Raw genomic sequence first — 9,285 nt, forward strand, 5'->3', positions numbered from 1 at the left:
TGAAAATTTGATTTTACAAGAGCAGAGATGAACTTAACTTATATCGAGGGGTGGGGAGAGATTTGGACAACGATCGCCCAATTTACACCAATTACTTTCCTAAAATTAAGCTACTTATATAGAAATAATACACATAAGTAAATGCTATAAATGGTATACAAATATGAGAATGTCAGCCTTCCAAGGATGATTAAAAATAAGATTCGAGTTGTGAATTACGAAGCATAATGTTGCATAATATTTTGTTGATATTCTACTGCTTTGTATATTCTAACGACACAATATTTTGGTGATCAGCTGCTTCGTACATTTCAACTGTGCTAAAGAAAAATAGACTAACGTTGAAATTCAATCACAATACAATAAAAATATATAAAATACATCAAAATATGTTGAAGTTGAGACTCAGTAATAAAGATATATTTAGAAAACAAAAAAAGCATAAAAATATATTTAGGAAAAAATAGTAAAAATATATTTTAAAAAATAATAAAAATATAGTTAAAAAACAAAGAATTATACGGTACGTGCTGGGATAGGAAGACTTATAGAAGCATAACCAAACGAACTAAAGGCAATTTTTTTAACTTAGAAGTACACTATAATAAATTTGATAGAAATTTAGGGGACGTGCTCTTAGTCCCAACGTGAATCTTTCTCGTGGTAGTGCCAATAAAAAGAATTTTCAAAAAACAGAAAATAAAAAATAAAAGGATTATTAAACAGATAACCTTACCATATAATTGTATTTGTTTAATGTAATTTAATGAATTAATTATGGCATGCTTTCGTTTTATTGACAAACACAGAAAATAGCCTTATTCAAGTTGAAAAGAAACTAATGAAAATCAAACTCATGTCATCTCCAATAGTTTTACAACAGGTCTAATATTAAATATTAGATTCTCTAGGACTCAGTTTGGTAACGTTCCATTACACGAAACTCTCTCGGCACAAATGAACAATTTTTGACAGGGGCACAATTTGTGAGCATACTAAAATTAGACAATGTTATTTTTTATTATTATTATTATTTTAGTACAAAGACAATGTTATTAAGAGCCCAGCCTTTTGGTTATAATTAATATAATTTTTAAGGTTAAATTTTAAATTTGGTCAATAAACTTGATTATATCCATTTTGTATTTAAATTAAGTTTCTAATAGAATATTGAAGTAAAAAATGAGAATAAAAGGAGTTTGTTTGGCTGGAAAATAATAATAAAAGTTAAGAAAATGAAAATAAAAGAAAAAAATGGCCCATGCAGGTCTCGAACCTGCGACCTTCGCGTTATTAGCACGACGCTCTAACCAACTGAGCTAATAGGCCAATTGTTAGAAAGATTTGTATTAACCATATATGTTAACATCGCTATGAGCATACCATACCCCTCAATCTTTCATATCCCAAAATTTTTGTACTAAAAAAACTATATTTTAAAATAATATTTAGTTACTCTAGAGAAATCAATAATATATTATTGTCAAAATTGTAAGTTTAGCGCTTAAAGCTTTTAGGTTTGTGTTTGTTAGGTCTTTCGGCCTTTAAAAAATTAGTTAACTGGTCTTTGAAATTTTAATTTTGTATCTATGGATTGTTGAGCTTAAAACATGTTTGGTAAGTTGTTGAACTTTCAATTTTATGTCTGATAAATTAATGACATATTCGATTTATAAAATTAATAGATCTATTAGACATAAAATTGAATTTTGTGTTTGATAGAATCTCACTTTCAATTTTATGTCTAACAAATCTGTGAATTTAAAAAAAAATGTGGATTAAGTCAATGATATATAACATATAAAATTAAAAGTTTAAAAAGATATGTGATAATCTTTACGGATCTACCGAACCTATTAAATATTTTTAAAGTTTTCATAACTTGTTAGGGACAAACCTTAAAGTTTAACGCATATTATAATTTTAATTCTGCTCTCTCATTCCATTATTCCTTTTTTTACTTATTTATAATTTATTTTTTAGTCAAATGAATTATTTTATTATTTTTTTAATAAAGAAATGAAACGAATTATTTGGTGGGATTAGATTAATATAAAATAATAAGTTTAAATTTTATTTTGGTGGTGTATTTTCGATTTTGGTTTATTTTAGTCCGTATTTGAAAAAATGTCCATGTTCGACCTTGTACTTTTAAAAAGTTATCATTTTACTCATTTACTTTTATTTTTATCTCATTTCTTTAGATCATAATTTTTCCATTACAATTCACTTACTAAATTTGTTTAAATGTAACTATAAATTTGTATGAAAGAGTTTCCATTATGTAAAAAAATTGTATTAAAATATTTCAAATAAAGACCAAATTAATCACTTTATGAAAGTATAGAGATCAAAATAAAAGGTTTTGAAAGTACAAGGACTTAAATGAACAAAAGTCGAAAGTACAAAAACTAAAATGAATATGTTGAAAGTATATGAACCAAAATGAACAAAAGTCAAAAGTATAGAGACTAAAATAGTATTTTAATGAAATAATAATTTATTTTTTTACAAAATTTATTATCAACTCATGAAAAATTTATCTCACCCAAATTAAACATGTAAATTAAATAAGATACAATTAAATTCATATAAAATAATTACCTTATTTTTGTTGTCAATCTGAACATAGTTCAAGTCATATATTATGGATTAAGGGTGTGTTTGAGAGTAACTTTGACCTTTTTGTTTTTCATTGTCAAAATCGCTTAGCTTCCCATTGATCATGTTTGGCAAAATCCATACTACTGCTAATCCCCTCCATCCTCTCCTTCCTTGCCACCATCACCATGACCAAATCCTTCAAATCTCCACCACGAAGGATCAAGAAAAAGCTTTGATTACACGTGTTCCACTAATGGAAATTTCACTTTAGGGACCTTTTAAAAATATTTTCTAAATGACGAAAACTAAACTATCACTTTTTAAAATCGAATAAAAACCTATCTCTAAACTCAATGAAGGAAAGTATAGTTCACTCTACATTTTACTTATATATTTTAATGAATTAATTAAAGCATGCTTGGTTTTATTGACAAACACATTAAATGGCCTCATTCCAAATTGAAAAGAAACTAATGAAAATAAATCCCATGGCCTCTCTCCCATAGATTTACAACATGCCTAATATTAAATATTTGATTCTCTCTGTCTAACCTATATATATTGGGTTACATGGCAACTCTCATGGATAACAAGGGATCCAAGAAGTTGAAGAAACTAAAATGGTCGCAACCAACTGGTGGACAATAGCAAAGACATTGGAAGTAAGTGACATAAATGGGACATTGGTACTCAAACAAGATGAGATCCAAGAGAATTTACTCAATATTTTTTCGAGGAAGATAGCGAGGGACGAAGAGAATGGAGTGAACATAACTTTATTCGACACGAAGAGAAAGGAATACATAGAAACAACTATGAAGAAGTCCGCGACTGGTGATGAATTCTATATCAAATGGGAAGCCGAAGGCAAAGGATATGTTGTTGAAGATGAGATTGTGATGCGTTGGAGTCAAAAGAAAGAACACCTCACTTACAAGGTCCTTGAAATTGCTCCTAGTAGAACATATCCAGAAATTTCTTGCTGCTCCTCCCCCAAAAAAAAGTCTTTCACAAATTGCTGATGCTTCTCTAACCGATTCTTCAAATTTGTTTTTTATTTTTCTTTTGTTAGTACAACAAATATGAAATAGGGGATTCAACCTCCGACCTCATGTCAACATTATTTTACCCATAATGCATTGTTATAGAAGGGAAATGATATGATAGAATAATGAGCTTATAAGGATGCAAATGGGTATTGGGATAATGCATATTGGCAGGTGGGTTTTATTTATTATTATTATTATTATAGAAGGTTTGAACTAAAATAATAGCATTCAAATAATAATTTTACTTAACTTATGATTTGTATTGAAAATGAAGAAATATTTGTAAAGTTAGTTTTAAAAAACTAAATAATGGAAAAACTAATTCAAATGCATGGGTGGAATAATAAGTCAACTTGAAGTCAAAGCAAGCAAACAAAAGAGAACAAAAATTCTTTAAAACAATGTATAAATCCAATTTTGTTCAAACACACATTTATCCTTAAAAACAGTGACACGTTTGCAACAAAAGATTATTTTAAAGGCAAGGGTGTGTGGTGTACAAATCTCAGAGCAAACCCTCCTTCACCCTCTCCTTCGCGATTTCGCCGCCCCGCCTCCTGCATTTCTTCCAACCATCCGGCCTCCCCGCCGACTCTAACGCCCCGCCTCCCTGCCGCCCGACTCCCCTCTCTCTCCCTCATGCCGCCTGATGCCCCCTCTCTCTCCCTCTTTCGTTCCGGCCATCCCGCCTCCCTACCGCCCCTCCTCCCCACCGATCCGACGCCCCGCCTCCCAGCCGCCCGATGCCCTTCGTTCCAACCGCCGACTCCGACGCCCCCTCTCTCTCCCTCTTTCATTCCGGCCGCCACCCGACACTCCTTCGTTCCGGCCTCGTCCGCCGCCGCCCTGCTGCCTTCGTTCTATCGTCAGTGAGTTTTTTTTTCTATAAATTAGATTTTTTTATGTTTTTTTTTGTGTTTTTTTCTTTTTTTTTGTATAATATTAGTTTTTTTGTGTGTTTTTTTTCTTTTTTTTATAATATTGGATTTAATATATGTTATTTTGTTTGAGAAATTGTTAAATTGTTTATTCGAGAAATTGTGAAATTTTTTAGCACACATTTTATATAATGTTTTGTATAATAGTTATTAAATTGTGAATATAGTTATTTGAGAAATTGTGAAGGTTGATAATGTTTCACCTAATATTAATAGAGTGAGTTTGAGAAATTAATCGTTGTTTAAGTTTGTGTTTTGAAACTTTATGTTCCTAATATAGAGGGGTGAAGTTGAGAAATCTTATAAGTGGACACGTGGGGAATTAGAGTTTGTAGTTGTGTTAGTTTGTGCTTTATTCTTTATTTGAAAATTTCGTAATTTTGTAATTTTGTAATTAGAAAGTTTCTAAATTTTAGGGATTATAAATATAATGCTTTTTCGTGTTGATTTCTATTTAAGTATTCAAATTATTAATGGATGGACTTTAATGGGTAGTTTGATTGTGACTTAAATATATATATAATCCTAGTGATTGTGACTTGATTGTGATTTTTACTTCATGAGTTGTTGTTGTAGGTTGGAATTTATAAGCTTCACTTTGAGCTTATTGTGGTCGGTATTGGTTCTTAGCGTTCGTTGTAACTTGTGCTAAAGGTATGTTGTGAGTTAATTTTTAAGCTGTTTGATTTTGACTTAGTTTTTTTGCTTGTGAACGTGCTTATGAACTATTTTAGTTTGAAGCATATTGGTTTGATTGTGAACTTTTTAATTAAGTTGTGAGATGTTGAAATGTTGTTTGTTTGATTTAATTTATTGGCTTTGTAAATATTAAATATTGTTATTTATTTACTTTAAAGACTACCAAATGAATATAGGTTGATTAAGCTAAGTACTTAAATTAGTGGATGGTTGTGTCTATGATTGTTTTATTTATGTTTACATGTTGTTGGATGATTCTGCAGTTATGGTAGCCATTTAAAACATATGTTACGAATGAATCAGTAATGTTTATTTTTAAATGTCGTTCGATGATTCTGTTAAATTTGTAAAGTTGATTGGTGAGTGTGCGTGTTTTACTTGGTAAGAGCAATTTTTGGAAATTTGAAGTGTTGGGGAGGGGAGGGTGTTATATGTACATACTTAGAATGAAATGTTGGGGGGTGGGGGAGGAATTATAATACTTTGAATGAAAGTGTTGGGGAGGGGATGTTCTTATATTTTTTTCTTTTAGTTTGTGCGATATAAGATTTAATTTATTGACTTTGAATGAAAGTGTTTAGAGGAGGGATCCTCTTCTACTTTAATTTAAGTTTGTGAAATGTTTACTTAGTTTGAGTTCATGACATATGTACTGAGTTAGAATGAAAGTTTGTTAACTTTTAATGGATGTGGTGAGTTAACTTTTAATGTCTAGTTTGAGTTTGAGACATGCATCTGTAATGAGATTTTTTTATGACTTTTAAGTTAGTTTTGAGAAATATATAAAATATTTTGCTAATATATAAGTTTATTTGTTTTTTTTCAGGATCGTTCGATTCTCTATCAAAGATTTTGGAAATCAAATTTCATGAACAAACTTTATGAAGGATTGTGTAGAATATGTTTAAGTTGTTTAAGTTTGGGACTTTTTAGAGTAGGTTGTTAAATTTAATTTATATTATTTTTTTACTTTTGTAAAACAAATGTTTGTAATATCATGACTTTTTAAATGAAATTAAATTCGTTGTTGGTGATACTTGTTATTGAGAAAGTAATAAATACAGGAAAAAAAAAAGACAAAAAAAGACAAAAAAGAGAAAAAACAGGACGAAATCACCACCTTCGACAAAGTTTTCGTCGCCGAAGGATCACCCGGCGACGAAATCAATTTTCGTTGCCGAAGGTGGACCCGACGACGAAATAAATTTTCGTCCCCTTAGATGTTTTCGACGACGAAAGCAAAATTTCGTCGCCAGAACCTTCTGACGACAGCTTCGACGACGAAATTTCAGGATTTGTCGCCGAAACCTGAAATTCTTGTAGTGCTTACCCTAGCTCTTCCAAGTTTAGGGGAGTTAGAACTCATCCAAAAAATTGTGTGCACACAAAATCCGTCCTAAAAAGTAAACAAATTAAATACGAATAGAGGAAGAAATGGAATGAAAAGAATATCAATGGCTTAAATAAGGTATCTTGAAGGAATAAGTTGCTGAAAATGGAAAGATTAAAAACTAAGGAAATGCTGGAATTACAAGCAAACAAGGAAACTGTAAATGAACTAACTAAAAAGAAGCAACTAAGACAATGACGAACAAAGCTAAAATCAATATAAAAGTTGATACTTCTGACCGAGAATTTCAAGAGATTCCATATATTTTGGTGTTACTTGAATATAAAGTATGTTTTTTTTAATAATATAATAGGGGAGGTGGGAGATCGGACTCACAATTACGTTCTTGATTGGAGATATATGTCAATTACGTTGAGCTATGCTCGTTTTGGTTTAAAGTATGATTTCTAGATTATGCATCAACTCAAATCACAACATTTAATAGCATTTGAAAACTTAATAGAGTGTAAAATAACATGGATTAACCTCTTTTTTTTATCCTTGAAAGGTTAATCAGTGGGCTATGTGGCTTTTTTTTTCTTTTTGGTAGATTTTGACACCTTGACACCATCTAGTTTGGTTAGGATCAAGTAGGTGATGATATGATCATAATTGGCTCCAAATCCTTAAAACAAAGTTAAGCCAAGAGGAGAGCATGACCGCACGCAAAACCGCAACAAAATACCCAAAGTGCACATGTATAGACCCTCACCATCGCGCTAACCTCACAAGAGATCACCCTGTGCGCGCCCCACGCTAGCATGTTCAGCATCTCGTGCATGCATGCCAACGACCTTTGCACGCACGCCTCCGCCAAGCCACACGCATGCAACATCGCCCTTCGCACCCCAGCCACACGCATCACCAGCACGACACATGCCAGTGTCAAAACCACATTACTGAACAAAAATTTTTGCAACCCTTTAATGATATCAGAGCTTCTGTACATAAAAGAAATTGATTTTTTTATCTCCTCTCTTAACACTCATGGTCAATACTGAAACATCCCTCGCCATTCAGATTTTTCACCAATGCTCTAGCTGATCTCTATCAAGTTGAACTTCTCCCATTACTTGCTATGGAAATCACAAATTGTACCCTTCATCAGAAGCATGAACGTCACTTGCTTGAAGATAGTGCTCCAAAACAAGAACTCATAGATAAGGAGGGAAAAGTGACTTTCAATCCTTAGTTCAATATATGAGAGAACAATAATGGGCTGTTGACTTCATGACTTTTCGGAATAATTACAGTAGAGACGTTCTTTCTATGATGGAAGCAAATGATAGTGTCTATCAAGTTTGGAAATCACTTGAAGAACAAGCCCTAACTATGACCAATGAGAATGAAATCCAACTAAATAAGAGGGGCTGAGGAAACCTAGAGAATCAAATAAGGCAGATAATTGGAGAAAAAAATTGCGAAATCACAGAGCCACTGAAGCTAAAGACCAAACCCAACAAAATAAAAGAGCATAGCACAAAGGACGCAGCTTTGACCAGAGAAAAGCATAATATGCTCAATTGCATTAATGGAGTTTAAACCACATTTGTTGAATAATAATAAAATAAAAACGAAGGCTCGAAAACTTTGCCATTTTCTCGATCTACAATAAATAAATATCATGAGTAATTGGTGATTAACAACCTAACATAAAAGAATAGATTTGAAAATTGAATTAGTAAGATGATGACTGATGTAGTTGAGTGTATAAACCACATCGGAAATATTACAGCTCTGTCACTTTTATATTAGTTCAGTCTGTCAAGACCATTGATACCACCCACTGGTTGAGTAGTGTGTAAACTTTGGTCCTTTTCTCACGGAATAGAGGCTCCCTTGTTTGGCTTCATCAAGATTTGTAGGCTTATCCCTCTTTTTATAGAGTTTGAATCCGCTTCTGGATTCATTTCACTGTTTTCTGGAATTCAGGGTCGAGAATAGAGGCTCCCTTGTTTGGCTTCATCAAGATTTGTAGGCTTATCCCTCTTACGCTTCTTCATAGCTAAATATGTAACCCTTATTATCCAACAAATGTTATTGTTTATGGTAATCCGATTATTTATTGCTTAAAAAATAAATAATAACAACCTAGCTAATAAATGCAGATCTACATTAAAAACAAAATTAAAAATAGATCTAAATTCAATTTACATACGTTATATGAAATTAACCATCTTTATTCTTTCTCTCCAAAAATGGAATAAAGCATGAAATCATTTAAGAAAATAGATCTTATTCATGGAAGAAGTTAATGCAATGTATAGTATTTAAACCTCCTCAAACCACTATTTTCTGCAATTCACTTCACCAAATCATTCTTAATTTCTTCAACTAAAACATGGCAAAGCTTCCTTCTTCCTATGCTGCCTTCATTGTTCTTATTCTCGCAGGTCTCTTCTTCTTCTCTTTATTTAAATTATTATTCCAGTGCATATGGTTCTATGCTTGATTTGATTTGGGATTTTATGATTTTAAAAAATTAACAATTTGAAACTTTTGATTCGGGTTAAGTATCTCAAAACGTACGTCTTTAGATCGACGAATTGTTACAATTTTCTTATGTAATATGTTTTATTTAGACGAATGTTAACTCATCAACTCT

The 9,285-nt window shown here is 31.6% G+C and overlaps 1 long non-coding RNA gene and 1 other non-coding gene across 2 annotated transcripts; one reads left to right on the plus strand and one right to left on the minus strand.

The window, feature by feature from the left end:
• Positions 1-1,255: 1,255 nt before the first annotated feature.
• Positions 1,256-1,329, minus strand: TRNAI-AAU (transfer RNA isoleucine (anticodon AAU)). The gene has a single exon. It is a non-coding gene; the product is annotated as a tRNA-Ile (tRNA).
• A 2,804-nt stretch (positions 1,330-4,133) lies between these two features.
• On the plus strand, positions 4,134-6,326 carry LOC111019572 (uncharacterized). Its single transcript, XR_015788380.1, has 3 exons — positions 4,134-4,522; positions 5,168-5,245; positions 6,117-6,326. It is a non-coding gene; the product is annotated as an uncharacterized LOC111019572 (long non-coding RNA).
• Positions 6,327-9,285: the final 2,959 nt, after the last annotated feature.

Source organism: Momordica charantia (assembly GCF_013281855.1).
Source record: "Momordica charantia cultivar OHB3-1 chromosome 1 unlocalized genomic scaffold, Mcharantia_2.0 BLBB01000001.1, whole genome shotgun sequence".
Classification (NCBI taxonomy): Eukaryota; Viridiplantae; Streptophyta; class Magnoliopsida; order Cucurbitales; family Cucurbitaceae; genus Momordica; species Momordica charantia.